The 21004-nt window shown below is 44.9% G+C and overlaps 1 protein-coding gene across 1 annotated transcript in view; it reads right to left on the bottom strand.

Annotated features, from left to right (window-relative positions):
• Window positions 1-21004, bottom strand: part of PPP3CC (protein phosphatase 3 catalytic subunit gamma) — a 548773-nt gene that overhangs the window by 111106 nt on the left and 416663 nt on the right. The gene's annotated exons all lie outside the window — the stretch shown is intronic.

Here is a 21004-nt window from a genome sequence, read left to right as displayed (position 1 = left end):
CACACTGATTTTTATTTCCATGAAATGACCAGGTAATTTTAGGTTGTGGCACACCTATGGAACTAACGTCACTCCCCGCTTAAAAACTTTGAAAGTAATTGTCAAGACGAGAAAGAAAAAAAGAAAAACTTTAACAATAAATAAACAAAACTGCAGACAACAATTAAAATTGCACAAAATCTGGTAATCTCGATTAAGGGTTTTTACTACAAGCTGTAAATGCATTTGCATATGTGAATCAGGGCCAAGAAACTGCACTTGTGTACCTGTTAATTTTTCCGTTTTGAAGTTTGTCGAGTGTCTACCGAATGCCCAGTCCCTCAAACACTTTATTCTACCTTTAACCTTGAAAATGTGATTTTTCGTGCACTGGAAACTAAGTCAAATATTGGCCTTCTGCGTTTCCCGACTGAATCCTCTTGTTCCAGTACCCGCAATTGGCCAAAATAAACCTATTCGTAATCCTCGTTCCTCATCAGGGGAATCTTCACTGAAGTAGCCTCTGCAAGATGGCAGAACTCTTCTACAAGAGAGACTTTTCAGCAAAAACACAGAGTATTCTATCTGCAGGATATGTTATCTTCTTCATTTATCATTGAAAAAGAAGGCCACGATGTGTCTTTAGTGTGAACGAATAATGCTTTCTGAGAAGTCCTGTATCACCGCAACAGTGAAAAGAGATACCGGACAAGGACGTTTAGTTTAAGCAGCCTAGTTTATCTCATGGAGACCTGGGCAAAAGTTAAATGACACTATTATTTGCATAATTTCGAGACTTGTGTTATGATTGTTAAGAGCATGTCTCAAAATTATGCTATTACACCACGTTGCAAAATTATCTGCTATTCAGTGCGAAAATGTTAATGCTATAACATGGGAAAAACATGAACGGCCGGAGTGCGAGCGGCTATTGCTGGCACCACTTGAGTTTTTCTGTGGCATTGGGCTACCCTTAACGTTCACAGAAAAAACATTTACGATTTAGATAAAGTTAACTACGAGATCATTGAAAGTAAATCTACACATATATTGCTCAATTGCTTTAAGAGGAAGTTCAGGGTTCAAATGGAAAGTTTAGCTGCCTGTTCAAAGTAAGTGAACAAAAATCTGACTCATTTTCCATGTTTCTTTCTCCACTATTGGAAGTAGTTGTCTTCTTGTGTCAAAATCTCTGCAAAATATTGATAAATATGATCAGTTCTACACCGGTTGAGATAAAAACTGAAAAGCAGTGTAAGCCTGTGGCATGATGTTGTGAGGGGGGGGGGGGGGGGGGGGGGGAGGTTAACGCACAGTTTATTTCCTGCTTCTTTGATTAGATAAAATGATGAATCAAGACATGTTTTAACTCATCGCAGTACCAAAAGCCAGGCAGATCACAGAATTCTCAGCTCAATCATAAGTGTTCGGACTTGCATCTTACCTACTAAGGTAATTTACACTTGAAAAAATCTTAGTTCCCCCTCTACTCTGAAGGGAAATCTGGGCCATAATGGTTTGAGAGTTTGATTATCTCAGGGGCCGTAGCTGAAAATGCCAAAGCTTCCAACAGTGCCAGTGAGAAAATAGACTTATGTGGCGAAGTGAGAAAAGGTGCAGATCGGCTCAACAGCTAGGTCCCGACACTTACTGTCTAAAGTATAAGGTACCTTAAATGGTGAGCTGGGCTTTATTCTAACCTCATTACTCAAACATACTGTCTTTTGTACGAATGCTCATCTGGCATCTTGGATGAGCCCCTGTTAGTGAAATACAGTCTGTAGTTTCGATGTCAGTGGACTTAGTTGTTAATCTCATACATTAAAAGCATGTTTATCATACTGTGGTCATTATTGGAGAAAGAACACGTATTTACCTGTAATCCGGAGTTCTCTCAGGGAAATCCTCACCATAGCCAAACAATGAATAGTCCTATTCACACACGGAAAAAATTCCAGAGCCTGACAACACAAATACATCTAAAAGTACATATGTACACCAGTGCAACACCTTTCTATGAAAGAAGAGCCATAATAATTAAATTAATTATATTTGCAGCATCTAAACAGGCTAACCAAAAATCACCAATTTTGAATTAATTTTCATTTTTAAAAAGCATACAATTTCATTAGTCACTAAATAAATAAAAGGGAAAGGAAATGAAAGGCAATATCAGCGGATAGACAGCAAATACACTGTCTACATAAACTGTGCCTTTAAGGGCCTCACTGTTATCCTCAGTATCCTATCATGCCCACTAAGAAACAGTTAGTTCAGTTCAATTTTTACAGAAACAAGAGGACCATGGGTGGATGGAAGAAAACACTGTATTCCCTCTTGTCTGGGGTGAAGGAACGGCTGTTGATGAGGAACAGAACTAGGATTACAGGTAACCCTTCCTTCTCTCACAGTGGATCCTCATTAACAGTCAAAAACATTGACTAGAATAACAGGCCCATCATTCATCGCCCAAAAATATTCCTGAGGGAAGTATGCCCTACTTGGGTATTTACCCGTGTAATCAGATTCCAGACAATCGTGGCTAGAAAATATATATGAACAGACCTCCAGGTGGCGGCCTTACAGATCCCTGAAATAGGCAATTCCTTAACAGAGCCACCACCCCAACCTTTCCTCTTGTGGAATGTGCTTTAGGCTTACAAAGAGGGGAGTATACCTGATTCAACAAGCCCTGCAAATCTTGCAGGTTCAATCCACACCCAACTTACTGTCTGAACTGATGAATAGGACATACTGTTTCCTCACCCCTTCTTCCCTCGCACCTGTCACCACCTTCCTCTTCCCTCCTCTTTTTCTCTTTCCAGAGTACTAATTCCTCCCCTCTTCCCACTGCCTGTTCCCCCTTTTCTGCTACTGCTACTCCATCCTCAAATCTTCCCATTTACTTCTTTTACCCACTCACTTAACCCTACTTTCCGTCTCCTTGCCTTTCAAGACTTGTCTATGCTTAAACCCAAGTCGTACTTATGCTTCAACAAATTACCAGTTCTATGTAACATAGTACCACATTTATTGTGAACCTGTAATGCACATCGATCCCTTGGGTGACCATGCGCTACAGAAATCTGTAAATTAAATAAACAGTAAGAGGCAAAATACTATCCATAGAGAAATAAATTGTTTTGTTGTGGGTAAACCGGTCCTTACAGGACCATAATTTACAAATAGACAGATTTCTTCAGCTCCTTTTTATGTAGGTAGAATTTTAAAAACCTTTTCATCTAGCGTATGAAGATTTCTATCCACTGGAGTTGAAGGATTTGGGAAAATGGTAAGAAAATTGTGTGGTTAACATGACAGTCTGAGAACACTTTTGGAAGACAAGTGGGATGAGTTCTCATGACTACTTAAATCTTATTAAAGAAACTGTAAGGTTCCGGAGTAAAAAGAACTAAATCTTGCTCACGCTAGAGGTCGAAGTGATGTCAGCCTTCTGGCTAAGATAATATGAATGGGGGTGTGTGGCCACGTAGGCCAACATGGCGGACGGGTTTTGCTGAAGCTCTATAGCCCAGCCGCGTTCAGTTGCCATCCTGCCTGACAGCACTGCCCCCAACTGCCCCTGAAGGCATCGGGGTGACCTCTACGCTCAACTGAGAGCCCTGAGCCAACTATAAGGGGACGGAGTGCCACCCAATCGTCGCAACATGCCTATCCACAGATTGAAGATGGCTGGCACCATTTAAGAAGAGCTCGCTGCGACCCTTGCGGCCCCCTGAGTGCGGATCCGGTGTGTGCCTGACAACCCAACCCCTTTGCTGCTCCTGCGACCCAGAGGCCTTCTCCGTTTAGCTTGGGACCTGGTCAGGAGCATGATGACCGACACAGCTGATGCCGTCTAGATGTGAAGAGAGGGGCAGCCAGGCGGTGACTGACTCTCAGTCCGAGGCCTTGCCTGCCCCAGCAGAACGCACCTCGAGGCTCCCCCCCCCCTGCAGTGCATGGTGGCCTGAGGAGGCCCTTAAGTCATAAAGGCCCGTGGACGGGCCTGCCCCAAGACGAGTGACAGTGCAGAGCCACTCAACAGGGGGGCCGCAAATGAGAGGGTATGTGGTGGCGGTGCTCTGGGCCCGGATGGTTGGGGAAGGGGCACGGGCAGAGATGTGTGACCAGGCCTGAAACTGTGGCTCTGGCCCTGACTGGAGGGATTGCTGGAGGTCTGAGGGAGGAGATTGGGGCCCCGCATGGATGGGTCCCTCGGAAGCCATCTCTCCCCCTCCTCTCTTCCTGCTCACCTTCTGCCATTCAGGATACTGCTGATCTCCCCCTATTCCCCTCATTATTACTGCCTGCATTTGTATGGACCTTGTGACCGGCTCTAGGAGAACAGCATATCCAGGGAGCCTAGGCCTGATGAGAGTTGGATGCATGATCCGCTGAGCCGCCCCCACCTCCCCCCCCCCCCCCAGATGGCATAGGCTCACAGTCACCATCAGTGTAGCACCGGAACTATACTTGGTCGGCCTCCCTGAGAATTTGGAAGATCCTGACCTGGCCACGGTCCTTGAAACCTAGTTTCACTCCTGGGTGTCTGCAGACAAGCTATCTTCAAAGTACACACGAAAGTACGGGGTTCTCTAAAAGCGGACGTCGCGGATATTAGCGTAGTCCTAGGTTGTATTTATTCCTATTTGGAAGGGTAACGTCAGTGGAATGTCAGTTGGAAATTACCGAGTGGAACAGCGAGGGGAGGGAAGAAGGGAATTTCCTTTTACGGACTAGGTGGTCTCACACACTATATAGTGTCATGCTTCATCATTTGACCACCTAGACCCACCCAGGTAGGACAGTGCCACCTGGGCGGACTCAACCTCACTGTTAAAGGAACAGGAGGGAGTGCGTAAATAAACTTGTTTCTGGAAAGATCGGGATCCAGCTAATCTACTGAAAAACTAAAAACACCTAAGCAGACACCTGTGAAGAGCAACAAATTTAATGGTGGTGTCTGTCTGGTGTAGTTAAAAAAGGGGGGTTGGGACACCTCTGTGAGGACAAGGACTCACAGGGTCACCTAACTAATTACTAGCCAACATGTTTCTGCCCTCAAAAGTGAGCCAATGAAGGTCTCGGGGCATTCGTCAGGGCCTAGGATCCCTACGTCTCACGTTGGAGGAAAATACTCTATGGGGAAATCAAAGAGTGAGAAAATGAAAAAAGAATGATCTACATTACCCAAGGAATTACCTTGAGGCGGCCCTTTTCTTGGCTAGTAATTAGTTAGGTGACCCTGTGAGTCCTTGTCCTCACAGAGGTGTCCCAACCCCCCTTTTTTAACTACACCAGACAGACACCACCATTAAATTTGTTGCTCTTCACAGGTGTCTGCTTAGGTGTTTTTAGTTTTTCAGTAGATTAGCTGGATCCCGATCTTTCCAGAAACAAGTTTATTTACGCACTCCCTCCTGTTCCTTTAACAGAGAGGTTGAGTCCGCCCAGGTGGCACTGTCCTACCTGGGTGGGTCTAGGTGGTCAAATGATGAAGCATGACACTATATAGTGTGTGAGACCACCTAGTCCGTAAAAGGAAATTCCCTTCTTCCCTCCCCTCGCTGTTCCACTCGGTAATTTCCAACTGACATTCCACTGACGTTACCCTTCCAAATAGGAATAAATACAACCTAGGACTACGCTAATATCCGCGACGTCCGCTTTTAGAGAACCCCGTACTTTCGTGTGTACTTTGAATTATAGGGAGCTAAGTACGGAGTGTTCCTCCATAGTTATCCCCCCTCCTCCCTCTTCCTCTCTCCATGTGTAATGACAAGCTATCTTCCACATTTATTATAGATGGGCGCACCGCTTCCTTGCACCCCTCCTACTGGTGGGCGCCCCATCTCGCCCGGTAATCCTGAAGATACTTAACTTCAGGGATCAAGATGCAGTCCTGCGTGAAGCCTGGGCCAATCTGACCTTGGTCATCAAAACTCTAGGATCATGATATTTCCGGACTACTCCAGAACGGTGCAACAGACGTAGATCCTTTGAGGCAGTTAAGCAGAAGCTGCAGGCTCTTAATCTTTGCTACATGCTTCTTTTCCCAGCGCCTTAAGGTAATCTTTCAATACTCTACCAACTTCTTTGATACATCAGAGCAGGCATGGGAGTGGACGGCAGAAAAACGCACCCTGCGGATCCTGGAGCAATGGGAGAGGTTGACTGGGGGTCTGGGAGATACTGGACTGCCCTCTTTGTAACCCTGTTCACGGAAGAAACGTTCCCACTTGCGGAAATTGAGGCTTGACTGCAGGGAGCAGGCCGGACAACCAGAGATCTCACCGTAGAGTGAGGGGCAGACACAGATGGGCTTAGATGCTGCCCTGGTGGCCATCCCTGCCTACTTTCACACAACTGAGGACATAGTGACTACCTCAGACTGAATACAGACACTGAGCGCTGAATGGGCGAGGGGTAGCCCAAGGTGCCATGCAGCAACTGAGGCCAGGTCCTGCGTTCTACGGGAACCGCCGGACCTCGAACTGCAATACTGACCCAAGTGCCTGGAACTTATCATTGTTAAACCATACAATGCCTTCAGGCATCATAGCAATCTCTAAGACATAACCTGGCCACGAGGACCCCCTGAGTTATTTGAACTTATTTGTTAATGCAAGATGTACTGGGTATTGGTAACAGATGCTTCAGGGGTAGACGTATGAGGTGGGTGGAGGTGGGGGGGAATTTCAGGGGATGGAGTTATGTTGTTATGTTTCCTTTTACCTTTTGCTTTCATTTCTAGCTGTTTTAGCAGAGTGCCGTATCTGACTTTATCATGATTCAGCCTACCACAGGTGGCCCACACTCACAACAGCTCCAGACCTCTGAGAGGCTCGGTCAAGCCCACCGCTCACTCACTACTTTACAGCATGATTACAATAATCTCTTGGAATGTCAACGGCCTGTTAGACTGTATCAAGAAATCAGCTGTCCTGCGATACATTAGGAGGTATCATCCCAGTGTTGTTCTTCTACAGGAGACCCAGCTGGCAGGCACCAAATGCACTTTCCTGGGCTGCTTTGGCTATGATCAGGTATACCACGCTGGTTTCTCCAGGGACTTGAGGGGAGTCGCCCTCATGCTCCTCAAATCCTTACCCATGATGGTGGCCAAGGTCAACGCTGACCCTCAGGGGAGATATATTGGTATGGAAGGCTGAATGACCGGTAAACAATTCTACCTGATTTCTTGCTATGTCCCTTCACAGCTGCTGTGACCTAACCTTGCGACGCTGCAGGCTTTGTTGTTGACCCTCCCTCAGGGCACTACGCTGATAGGGGGTGGGGGGGCTTTAATGCGGTCCCAGACTCCGTACAGGACACCTCTACTGACCCCTGACCCGGCCGGTGGTCCGGATTGGCGGGCCTGCTATCATGGGCAGAATCCCAGGGCTTATGTGACGCCTGGCATTTCTGGCACCCACGATTGAGAGCGTTCACCAACCAATCTGCAGCTCACCATACGGAAGCTTGGATTGACTTGCTATGGCTCCCAGTGACGGACCTGTTAGCATTGACTTCAGTCCACATTCTCTCTCCGACCATGCCCCCCTTCTTATGCAGTGGGGCACCCACTCATACCCTGCGCCCTATGTGGCGCTTCAGCGCCTGGCACCTGAAAGACCCAGATTGTGACAAATTCATAGATCAAGAACTCCAGGATTATTTCCGGGAGAACTCTGAGTCATCAGCAATGATACGTTGGGCGGCCAGTAAACCCTCCATGAGGGGAAACAAAGGAAATGTCAGACGTGGGGAAGCACTGCAATCTCAACACATAACTGATCTGGAGAGTAGAGTCGCAGACCTGGAGCGCCAGGTTCCGCGGTTGGATGAGATGGCGCAAGTGCGTCAATTGACACTCCAATGAACTGAGCTTCGGCGGGTGTGCCTAGAACAGAGAAGGCAATGCTGGCAAGCCTCGACGGAGAAAGTATGAGATGAGAAATAAATCCGGGAAGCTGTTGTACTGGCTGGAGACCCGTGGTGTATTAGCAAGGATGATACCGCTCATCAGAGATCAGGTGGGCTTCATACAGCAGGAGCTACCGGCGATTGCCCAAACCCTTGCTTCATTCAATAAGGATCTCTATAAACAGGTACAGCAAACTCTAAGGGACTGAGAGAACCCCATTCTTGGGGACATTCCACTGCCATTCATTCCAACCTTTCTTGCAAAAGAGCTGAACCTACCATTGACAGACACAGAGGTTGACGCTGCCATCTTGGGACCTTCAATAAGGAAAGACCTCTGGCCCGGGTGGGTATCCCATTGAATATTCTAAGGTGTTTTGATCGCACCTGATGCCCCATCTGTGGAATAGCTACATGGAGGGGATCTCGCGTGGCTCCTTCTCTTCGGGTCTAGATTGTGCCACGACCGTGGTCATACCCAAAGATGACCTACCCCATGACCAGTGTTCTTCTTTCGCTGATCAACTCCGACTCAAAAATATATGCAAAGATTCTGGCAACCCGTCTGGCCCCCACGTGTGCATAGTGGCTAAAAGGGATATTCTTCAATTGTGGAGAAGCCCCATGGCGCCATCGATGATTAAATGGTGAGCTGGGGTTGACTGGTGCTCCCAACTGAAAAAAAACGATATATGAATCGAGGGAATGCCCTCAGAAGCACAGGAAAATTTGGGGGAAATGGCAGGCCTACCATGATTTGTTCTTATAAACTGAACGATTTTGTTATTTATGGGGAAGACTATGATTATCATCATGTGTATTTGCATACTCTTGTTGGCTCGATAAACATGCTCACTGCCTTTGTTCTGCCCAGTTTGTTATAAAAAAGACATTATGAAGGACTCCAATGGAGGACCCTTTAACATGAAAAGTAGCACATTGTTCTTAATAACGAGAAGGTAATCTAGAGGGAGGGAGCTCTTTCCTAAAAACCTCTAAAAAATCTTTAATCACAGGCTTTCTAAGAGAAAGGAGGTTGTGAAGGAGATTTCTTACAGCTGGAGAATGGTGCAAGGTGTACTTTAAAGGATAAAAATTGTAGGCCAGCCCATGCTAACTGAAGAACATAAGAAATTACCACGTCTTCCTGGCATGTTGAGGGATCGTGGTTATTTTGATGACACCATATGCAAAATCTTTTTAACTCGGCCTTCACCTGGCCTCTTGTAGAATGTCCATCCAATCTTACAACAATTTCAGTTATCTACACTTAAGAATTCAGAAGCAGGTTGTCAAGTTCAATAATGGAAGGTTTGGTGGCAGGATCTGGCCCAGACAACCTGTCTGCACGTCAACCTCCTATATGGATGCTCAGAACAATGTAGTAAGTCAAGAACCACCAATGGTGCAACAATTCTGGCGCTACCAGGATCATAGTGAATTTGAAACGAAACCTGGATCAGAACACTGGTTAGAGAGTGAAGTGGGAGAAAACGCATACAAAAATGTCTTTGCCCAGCCTTTTTAAGGCAGGCTGGTAGAATCTATGCATAACCTGTGCATTCCCTGTGTCTGCAAATACGCATATTTGAGGGTAGCCCTCATCTTGGAAGACGTTTGGCAGAACATTGTCATTGAGAACCCACTTGTGGTTTTCTTGTTACCAACCAAATGAGTGGGTGTCTTGCTAGTAATCATTTCCAGATCACCTATGATTCCAGGAGCAGAGGTCTGGAATGAGTCCCTCCCTGTCGTTCAGATAATACACTGCTGCTGTACTGTCCGTCTGGCCAAAGAAGCTTGTCGTGAAGGAAGGAACAACTTCAGAGCCAAATGGACCACTTTTGACTGCAGCAGGTGATATGATCAGTCATCTTTTCTGACCAGGTGACTTGAATCTTTAGGTGACCCTTTTGAGCTCACCATCCCTGGAGAGGCACATCAATTATTATTTGCACTGGAAGGTCATCAAGGAATGGGATTCCCTCCCCTAATTTGTTTTGACAGGCACAACCATCAAAACGAGTGGCTTGCTGATTGCGACAGTCAACCTTTTTTCCCAGCTCCCAGAGAACAGATCCCACTGGTCATCCAGGCACTGCTGAAGGAACCTCATATGAAGTCCAACATGAGGAACCAGAAGAATGCAGAATGTCACTGGTCCTGGGATGGATGAAATCTGGTGTGCTGTCTGATGAAGCATTTGCAACACATTGAGACACTCCAGATGGATATATGGTTTTCCTCCAAAGGATATACTTTTATGATCTGAAAATGGATCCTTTGTACCAGAGTGACCGTCAATTTGTTCAGGTTGACTTGAAGACCCAATCGGGACTGGGACTTCATGCATATTTAAACAAAAAGTTTCAGAATGTCTAATGATCATACTTTTATTAGCCATTCATCTAATAAAGTTAGAAGATCTTCCGTCTCCTAGGATGTGCTGAGATGGCAGCTATACACACTGACTTCAGCCCCAATGGTAGGACTTTTGTTCTGGAAGTAGGCATCCTGAAGGTCTATCCCAAACATCCAGTCCCCCTATATATAACTAGCAGTAAATTTGGTTATACTGAAATCGAAAATTGGTCTGAGATCTATTTTTGGACTTTTCATTTTTGCCAGAACGTTACAGAAATAAATCTGATGACTAGGAATCTCCTATACAGCATGGTTATGTAGTAAGGTATTTACTTCCCTTCAATGCGCCACTTGATGACAAGGAGAAATCTTCTTTGGTTGTTTAGTGGGAGGAAGAGACTTGTATTGAAGAGAATTTACATTCTGAATAATGCTCAAATTAGGTGCTAGCATCCCGGGCGTGAGTGTTCCGACCACGGGCTCCAGGCGCATGTTTATTTCTACTGGTGCATGCAACAGAGTTATTACCTGCTTGCGTTCCAGGGGGAAGATCCTTGTTGAATCAGCGTTCTTTCCCCCCACCATGGTGATGCAGATAGTCCGTGCTTCAGATTCTGCCATGCGCAGAAGACATCTTGGATTTGATATTTATCCAATCCAAGAGGACGCCACTCAAATTTAGACATGGAGCCTGACTTAAAATTTGGTGGACGGGTTACTCTGTCACAAACATGACTGATATCCTGGCCACTGTATTACGATCCATTAATATCCTATGGAGATCGTAATACGGCGGACAGGATGTCAGTCACGTTTGTAACAGAGTAACCCATCAGCCAAACTCTAAATCAGGCCCTTGGTCTTTCCCAGCCCAAAATGGAGGCAGAGTATTTCCTGTGTAAGCCATCTTCATACAGGTTAATTCTCCTCGTGAAAAACAGATTGGGTCTCTTGGGTCTGCCTGCTAATATCTGCCTTTCAGCTTTGCAGATAATCTCCACATACATATTTGCTTCAGTGTTTGTGTCATCTTTTTTGCCACAACAGTGGTTTCTTTCTTGACACGTTTAACAGCTAATGGTTTATCTAGTATTAGTTGGTACAGTAGCTGCAGAAAGGAATCGTTCCTTCTCTGAGGTCAAGCTCTCACAAACCTAGAGACTTTCTTTGAAACCAGCCATTGATAATTCAAGATTGTTCGGTCTGTTGTTATCAAATGCTACTTTTGAAGAGAATTGCCTGTATTGGTCCCTCCTCCCCCACCAGACTAACTAATGGAGTATATAAAGGGGAGAAGGCATTGTTTTGTGAGAGGCTTTTCTGCATCCACAGATGGTTGCTAGGTTTCCACTCCCTTTGAAGGTTTAAGTGGTTGGAATAACTGCCATTGATGGGGGTGTTGATGTGACCATTTAGAGGCTTTATTAAAGCCACTGCAGAAAGAAGGATCTATCACACAGTCTACATTGCTTCTTATATTTCTTTGTCTCCAGACCAAATACTCCCAATGTCTCCTTCTCAGTTTTCATGTAGCTCACTTCGTCACCCACATGAGAATTGAAAAGTGAGTTTCCTGAAAAGGGCAGACTCATGATCCACTGTTGAGCCTCAAGTTTCAGTCGAGCTATTCTCAATCAAGAAATCCATCTAAGGCTAATGTGTGGAAATATTCATGAACAGTCTGCCGCTGCACTAATGACTTTGTTGAAGACAAGCACACCCTCGTTAAGGATTTCTTGATAACCCTGTTTGCCCTTTTAGGCAGTCTGCCTGTGAACCTGTGGAGAGACTCCCAAAAAGATTGTATCTTCCCAAAAGTGGAGTAGCGCTGTCAGACTTCATTGTTGTTGCTGGAGTTTCACATATTTTCCTTCCCACTGAATCCTTCTTACTTTTTTAGCAAGTGGAACAGAGGCGAGTCACTGCATGAGATTTCTTTGCAGCAGATACCAATATAGTATCCAGAAGAGAATATGTTCTGAGAAATGGGGGAGGGTGGATGGTGTGGGGGAAATTGTGCAGACCTTACGGAAGCAGACTAAGAATAAGGTTCAAGCAATCCAGGAACCAAAAGGCAGAATATGTTTTAATGTTTTCTCTCAAATGCAGTCTCAAAGATTGCAAAAGTGGTTGTAGGTGGATGAGATTTTCAACTGCACTGTCCCTCCATCCAGTGCCTCAATGAGAGTAGATAATTTGTCTACTGGAAATACTATTGTAGGAGACCCATCAGAGATATGGAAAGTAATTGTTAAGAGATGAGCAACATGAAGAAGAGGTTCAGGATGGTGCTTGTCATGAAAATGAGAGCTTTATGTCTATGTCATCTCGAACTTTATGTACAAGATACTCAAGACCATCCTCTTGAAAAAAAGTTCTAGACCATGATCTTTTGTAGGGGCTGCTTTTGCTTTGACATTTTATAAGAGCAGAGGGAGATATTGGCTATTAATGTCTCCAAGCTGTAGAGATCACAAAGGCACTGGAGGAGGAGGAGGAGGAGGAGGAGGAGGAGGAGGAGGAGGAGGAGGAGGAGGAGGAGGAGGAGGAGGAGTAGGAGGAGGAGGAGGAGGAGTAGCAGGAGTAGCAGGAGTAGCAGGAGGAGGAGGAGGAGGAGGAGGAGGAGGAGGAGGAGGAGGAGGAGGAGGAGTAGGAGTAGTAGTAGTAGTAGTAGTAGTAGTAGTAGTGCCCAGTGAGAAGCATGGAGAATTGGAACCTCTTGGAGAAGGCGTTATAGAAATAAATACCTCAGGAGTGACTTATTTTGAAGGCGACTGGGTTCTGGAGTACTCTGAATCAGAGGTGTGAGGTGCCTTCTTTTCTATTCAAAGCCAGTCTGATGATAAATTTAACTTCTTTTGAGAAGACGAATTCTTCAACTTTTGCAACTTGGTATAGCTCTATGTTGATGGAGATGGTGACTTCGAAGTCAAGTAAGGCTCCGATGACCTGGGTCTTATGGGTGTTGAACATCTGGACTCAACGTCAAGTGGTGCCTTGATGTCTACTTCAACAGCTTACCGGTCGATGGCAAACAAGTGGGAATGGTACATGTCTTCAAAATCAAGGTTCTCAATGTCAAACAGGAGCGGCGCCTCTTCCTCTGGCACTGAATCTCCTTGGTTCTGCCCCTAGGAAAGTTACTTGAGTGAGAAGAGCAAGCTCTGGTAGAAGGGTGACCTTCTCATTGAACCTTAGGTGTTCCAGTTTCTGAAGCCTTCCTGCTAGCTATGCAGCCTATTCTTCGGGGTTCCTCTGGAGAACTTCTGACAGTGTCTGTTGTTTTAAGTTTGATGGTCTTCTGGTAGATAGGCAATAGAGATTCTGGGCGGGTCTGACTGGGCCATCATTTCCCACAAGCAGAGCACTTCACGAACAGACAAGGCATCCCAACAGGAACAAAAACAGATATATTCTGTCATAAGTATAATTAAACACATATGTACTATTGAGAGACATCAAGTGAATCAAAACGAAATAGGTTTGGAAAGATTTTGAATAGAAATAAAGTTAAAAAGGCGTGGTTCTGTGCCCCAGTATCCTGTTGCCAGGAGCTGGGAAACAAATAGAACTGATTTGTCACCTATATGTTATGATGTGATGTGATACAGAGGGTGCAATGAGGCTCTTTAAGGGCAGTTTTTGTATGCATTTGCACCGCACCCCATCTGCTAACACTGCCGTTCATTCCATTTAAAAACAAAAGTTTGTTAAAGATTTTCTCAAGTCACTTTCACTTATTCAGAGACTATTTTATTACGCAGGGAGACCAGATGTGAGGAAGAAAACACAACAGATATGTGCATGTGTTTGAGAGAAACAGAGACAAAAATAAAAATAAAGAAGCAGTTGAGAGATGAATAGATAGACGTTGGAGAGATAATGACTGGTGCGAGGAGGAGAAGAGACATAAGAGAAGGTGCAGACAGAGGCAAAAGAGACTGCAGAGACAGAGGGAAAGATAGCTGACATGCGGTAGGTAGACAACTGAGAAAGACAATCGATAAACACAATAAATAAATAAATAAATAAATAAATAAATAAATAGAGGAGGGGAGTGTGAGAAAGGGGCAACAACAAGACCAACTAGAAAGACACAGGAGATGGAGAGTAGGTGAAAAAGACATCTGAGAAACGCTGCGCGAGATGGGTAAAAAGAGATGATTCACATAGACAGAGGGAAAATAGGAAATAGATGTAAGAGGTGATAAAGAGCAAATGCTGTGAGAGCTCCGAGAGACCGCGAAAGAAAGGGATATAGGAGAGAGGGGATAATAAAGGGAAAGACTGGATAGAAAGCGATACAATAGAAAGAAGCAGCTGAGAGAAATATGGGGAAGGGCAATAGTGCAAGGTAATGATCGAGAGACAGATGAGAAAGATGGATGAGGACATGAGCAAAATGTGCAAGACAGGCCCAAGAGACAGGTGAGAAAACAGACATCTGAGAGAGGGCAGGATAGGTTGGGGGAGGGGGGGGAGATGTAAAAGATATTGCTCAGAGACAGTAGGAGAAAGGTGTAAGAGGGTAAAAGACTGGCAAGAGAGTAAGAGGTGGGCTGTTACAGAAATGGCAGAGAGAGCGAGGGATGCTGGACAGCTGAGAGGTGTCAAAGACAGAAAGAAAGAAAGGGAGAGACGGGGAAAGGAGAGGCAGAAGTAGAAAGCTGAGTGGGTAGAAGTCGTCAAGATGATAAAGACAGTGGCTGTTGAGAAGGGAACACAATAGAAAGGTGATACAAACTGTTGAAAGTGGTGATGAAGACAGAATTGGGGGTGAAAGATGGCTGAAAGACAGAATGCGAGACAGGTGAGAGACAGGGTTGACAGGGTAGAAAGACAACAGAGGTTATGGTAGATAAGATGAAAGATAGCTGAGGAAGTGAAACAGGTAGAAAACTGATGAGAAAGGATGATAAAGAGATGGAAAAAAGCAAGAAATACAACAGAGTGGGAGACAGATGAGGCAAAATCTGGTAAACACATGGCGACAACTAAGGAGGCAAATGAGAGAAGGGTAATAAAAAAGGAAAATGCAGATATATTTCAGAAACACCCACTTGTCATAGAAAAGGAGACATCTAGGGAATACAGAAAGGAAATGGCATAGCTGAGAGAGAAATATGTAACGAGGGAGGGGGATGGCAAAGAAAAGAGTAATGACGAAAATAGATGGAAGAAAGATGTCCAGATGGAGGGACAGACAAGAGATTAAAGCCAAATTTCAGGAGTGAAGAATCGCAAAGCGAGACGAGAAGCAGATCAAAGGGTTAGTAAAATAAGACTATGCCAGGAACAGAGTTCTGAGAGGAGGAAAGGTAAGCAGCACAAAACTAGAGCAGATACAAGGGGCAACAAAACGCAGCATAAACATTAGCTTCTTATATCTCTTCTACAATAAGATGATGGCAACGTATTCTGGGCAACCTTATGGAACCAGTGGCAAGGTCACAGCCTACACCAGTGCACACCTTAGTTGCCCATGTCCAATGCCACCAGAAGCATAGACCGGATTACAAAAAGGAGGCCCTGGTGTGAACTGATGGTTTGCAGCGGTACTGGGGAGAGTGCAGCAGTGAAAGAAAGAACACTGGCTCCAAACTGCTTGTCTGCCTTTTACTGCTTGCAGTTTGGCCTCCTTTGGATGGTGTGCCTGGGAGCATAGAAACATTCCATAACCCCTAAAGTATGCCTTTCGAAATGTACAAGTTATGTCACATATATGACTAGTAATAATAATAATAATGTGACTAGTTAAATTACACTTCCACACTTCGTACTTGGCACAACTTGAGCACCATCCGAGAGCCTCTTTTTGCTGTGGCGGCATTATCAGTATGGTGTAGGCAGATAGGCAATTTTTACCCCTCATTTGCAAGGGGCAAACCTCCATTAAAATGAGGGACTGGCCACTTGACATTGCACAGGAATGGAATGCGCACTGAATCAATGGGCGTTAGAGACGGGGCTCATGATAAACAGGCCCTTGTGTAACACAAGTGTCCAGGAGAAAGGAAGAAAAAGTAGGTGCAAATGCCCCTTTTCCCAGGATGCCTCTGTAATCTGCTACAATAATCTCCATTTATTCCTGGCAAAATTATGGGCATGTTATAAAAAAATGACTGGCGATAGTCTATGATAAAACAAGTGACGTATCCTTTGGCAGTTTGACCAAACACGTTAATACCGTATTACATTTTTGTTAAAGGTCTTCAAAATGTAAGAGAATAACATTTTGGATTGGACACATGGGCATAAAGGACTGATTCTGCATATCAGATCTGGGTTTGAAACTGGACTTTGTTTTTTCCAGGGCTGCTTTGCATTCAGTGGTTGGATGGGACTGCCTACGAGTAAGCTAGTAAACAGACACCTGTTAGGCTTTGGGCCTAATACAAGTCTTCAAAATGTTCATCCATAAAGGCAGGTGGGGGCAAGGACACGTTCGTGAACAAGGCTTCAGCAAAAACGAGACCCAACTGTATAGAGGCAGCCCAGCTCTTAAAGCTTTATATTACATCAGTAGGCAAAATTAATGAAAATTAGTTCAATATTGTAATTAAAGCTGTGATTTTATTCGGCATAGGCAGACAAAGTTCAGGACAGAGAAGATGCAGAGCTATGTTTAAACATTATGTAAATTGTGATAGTACTTACCAGTGATGTAGGTCCTATAAATTCTGAGCAAAGTTGTATTCATGCGGCTTGCATATGACCACCGACTTTGGAATAGGATAGTTGTAGCTGAGGAAGGGATGCATATTGCCCTGGCCTAGCTTGGTAGAATCCTGGATGAAATTTAGTTGGTAACTAAAATAGGCTTGTCTGCTTTTGTAACTGTTTTGTGTCATCAGACCGCTACTTATTGCATGGTTTCTACCTTCAGTGATGTCACGTTTGATGTAATCAGAGTAAAATGCCATGTGACATCCTCTCCTAAGATGACATTGGGTGAAAAGTCACATGATGTCACTCCCTGTAAGGTCATATGGATGAAAGGACATGTGATGTACTGTCAGCTACCCCTGGCACTTTGGTGAACTGAAATCCACGTGGGGATCATTTGGAGCTCGAGCTGCAAAGGAACCTGTGTTTATCTGCATCATCTACCCCTCTGGTAGCTAAAAATAAGTACTCCCTGTGCATGCCTTCCTGTCAGTAAGTCTGGTATTTCCTTTCAGATACAAGACAAGTAAATAAAAGCAAAAATCTCTTCAGTGCAGGTGGGCTACTCTACCATGCCTGTATGGGTAACTTCCGACCAGTACAACAGCACAGTGAGAGCAAGACCCATACCTTGGCATACCTGTCGCACTTAGGGTAACTCAATGAGGAAAAAATAAAACTGATGGGTAAAATGCTAGTATTAATCTTGGTAACTTACTCTAAAACAGATAGTCCAGGCACTGGCACTAAATCACCATCTCGTCTTAAAACTGATTATTTGGACACTGGCAGAAGGTCACATTTGTGCTATCTTTAGAATGTACATGGATAGATGAAGAGAGCCATAGTGTGAACAAAACTGAGAATACAGGGAGTGCAGAATTATTAGGCAAGTTGTATTTTTGAGGATTAATTTTATTATTGAACAACCATGTTCTCAATGAACCCAAAAAACTCATTAATATCAAAGCTGAATATTTTTGGAAGTAGTTTTTAGTTTTAGCTATATTAGGGGGATATCTGTGTGTGCAGGTGACTATTACTGTGCATAATTATTAGGCAACTCAACAAAAAAAAAATATACCCATTTCAATTATTTATTATTACCAGTGAAACCAATATAACATCTCAACATTCACAAATATACATTTCTGACATTCAAAAACAAAACAAAAAAAAATCAGTGACCAATATAGCCACCTTTCTTTGCAAGGACACTCAAAAGCCTGCCATCCATGGATTCTGTCAGTGTTTTGATCTGTTCACCATCAACATTGCGTGCAGCAGCAACCACAGCCTCCCAGACACTGTTCAGAGAGGTGTACTGTTTTCCCTCCTTGTAAATCTCACATTTGATGATGGACCACAGGTTCTCAATGGGGTTCAGATCAGGTGAACAAGGAGGCCATGTCATTAGATTTCCTTCTTTTATACCCTTTCTTGCCAGCCACGCTGTGGAGTACTTGGACGCGTGTGATGGAGCATTGTCCTGCATGAAAATCATGTTTTTCTTGAAGGATGCAGACTTCTTCCTGTACCACTGCTTGAAGAAGGTGTCTTCCAGGAACTGGCAGTAGGACTGGGAGTTGAGCTTGACTCCATCCTCAACCCGAAAAGGCCCCACAAGCTCATCTTTGATGATACCAGCCCAAACCAGTACTCCACCTCCACCTTGCTGGCGTCTGAGTCGGACTGGAGCTCTCTGCCCTTTACCAATCCAGCCACGGGCCCATCCATCTGGCCCATCAAGACTCACTCTCATTTCATCAGTCCATAAAACCTTAGAAAAATCAGTCTTGAGATATTTCTTGGCCCAGTCTTGACGTTTCAGCTTGTGTGTCTTGTTCAGTGGTGGTCGTCTTTCAGCCTTTCTTACCTTGGCCATGTCTCTGAGTATTGCACACCTTGTGCTTTTGGGCACTCCAGTGATGTTGCAGCTCTGAAATATGGCCAAACTGGTGGCAAGTGGCATCGTGGCAGCTGCACGCTTGACTTTTCTCAGTTCATGGGCAGTTATTTTGCGCCTTGGTTTTTCCACACGCTTCTTGCGACCCTGTTGACTATTTTGAATGAAACGCTTGATTGTTCGATGATCACGCTTCAGAAGCTTTGCAATTTTAAGAGTGCTGCATCCCTCTGCAAGATATCTCACTATTTTTGACTTTTCTGAGCCTGTCAAGTCCTTCTTTTGACCCATTTTGCCAAAGGAAAGGAAGTTGCCTAATAATTATGCACACCTGATATAGGGTGTTGATGTCATTAGACCACACCCCTTCTCATTACAGAGATGCACATCACCTAATATGCTTAATTGTTAGTAGGCTTTCGAGCCTATACAGCTTGGAGTAAGACAACATGCATAAAGAGGATGATGTGGTCAAAATACTCATTTGCCTAATAATTCTGCACTCCCTGTACAGACACTACCAAGTCAGAAACCAACGTCAATAATACTCAGAAACCCAAGTAGGACAGAACTTGTGACCTTTAAAACTTGGATTGCCTTATTTTGTGTCAAGTTGCCATATTTATGATTGCGCAGTCAAGGAGAATGCCAATATATTTTATCAGGCTGCATTATTTTGTGTGACGCCAATACACACAGCAGCGTTGAGGAATGACTGACACGCTCGATGCTGCCCCGAGGCTGACTTGCACCAGTCGCCTCACGACTGGCTAGGTAGTCGCATTGCAGGGTCTGCAGCCCGCTGATGGTCGCAGCCCGCCGCTTCCCTGACATTGGACAAGCCCAGCGCTGCTCCGGGGCTGATCTGCTCTGGCTGGGGGCCCCTCAGGGGGGTGGGTGGTGAGGGGGGGTTGGGGTGCTACTGCAGATCGTAACACAGAGATGGGTGACTCAATACGTTTTCTTACCGTTCCAGTTCGCACTTGCCATGGAGCCTTTGGCAATACATCTCAGGACGGGCCTCAGAGTGGGGTATAACGATGGGTACTGGGATGCGTATTGTATCTTTGTATGCAAATGATACCCTGGTGTATGTGACTGACCCAGATCAGTCAGTCCCTCTCCTCATGTGCCTTATGGATGAATATGAAGCAGTTTCTGGCCTCCGTGTCAACAAACATAAGACTGTGCTTTATCTCATGGCATCACTGACTAGCCTCACAGCACCCTATGTTCCGTGTGTGGGCCTTTGCGTTTCAATATCTGGGGATGCGGGTGACTCATACCCCTCAGCTGCAGAATGATTTGAATATGGGCAGAGTGCTGGATGGTCTCAAAGGTTCTGTTCAATTCTGAACCACGCACCTGCTCTCCGTCATGGGCAGGGGTCGCACTAAGTAAGATGATTGCGCTACGTAAGATGGTCCCACTCCCTCACTGCCTATACCTTATGCAGAATTCCTTCTGAGAGTTGGCATTGTCCTTATTTCACCAACTTGATAAGCTACTGATTTCTCTGATTTGGGCTGGTAAGTGTAGGAAAGTACCATCTTGCCTGGCATGTTACCCCCATTTTTCACTGTATATATGTTGTTTTAGTTGTATGTGTCACTGGGACCCTGCCAGCCAGGGCCCCAGTGCTCATAAGTGTGCCTGAATGCGTTACCTGTGTTATGACTGTCTCACTGAGGCTCTGTTAATCAGAACCTCAGTGGTTATGCTCTCATTTCTTTCAAATTGTCACTAACAGGCTAGTGACCAATTTTACCAATTTATATTGGCTTACTGGAACACCCTTATAATTCCCTAGTATATGGTACTGAGGTACCGTGGGTATTGGGGTTCCAGGAGATCCCTATGGGCTGCAGCATTTCTTTTGCCACCCATAGGGAGCTCAGACAATTCTTACAAAGGCCTGCCACTGCAGCCTGAGTGAAATAACGTCCACGTTATTTCACAGCCATTTTACACTGCACTTAAGTAACTTATAAGTCACCTATATGTCTAACCTTTACCTGGTAAAGGTTAGGTGCAAAGTTACTTAGTGTGAGGGCACCCTGGCACTAGCCAAGGTGCCCCCACATTGTTCAGGGCCAATTCCCCGGACTTTGTGAGTGCGGGGACACCATTACACGCGTGCACTACATATAGGTCACTACC

Source organism: Pleurodeles waltl, chromosome 11 (assembly GCF_031143425.1).
Source record: "Pleurodeles waltl isolate 20211129_DDA chromosome 11, aPleWal1.hap1.20221129, whole genome shotgun sequence".
NCBI classification, from domain to species: Eukaryota; Metazoa; Chordata; class Amphibia; order Caudata; family Salamandridae; genus Pleurodeles; species Pleurodeles waltl.
The sequence above is the reverse complement of the archived record's forward strand: the minus strand, read 5'-3'. Positions and strand labels throughout refer to the sequence as shown.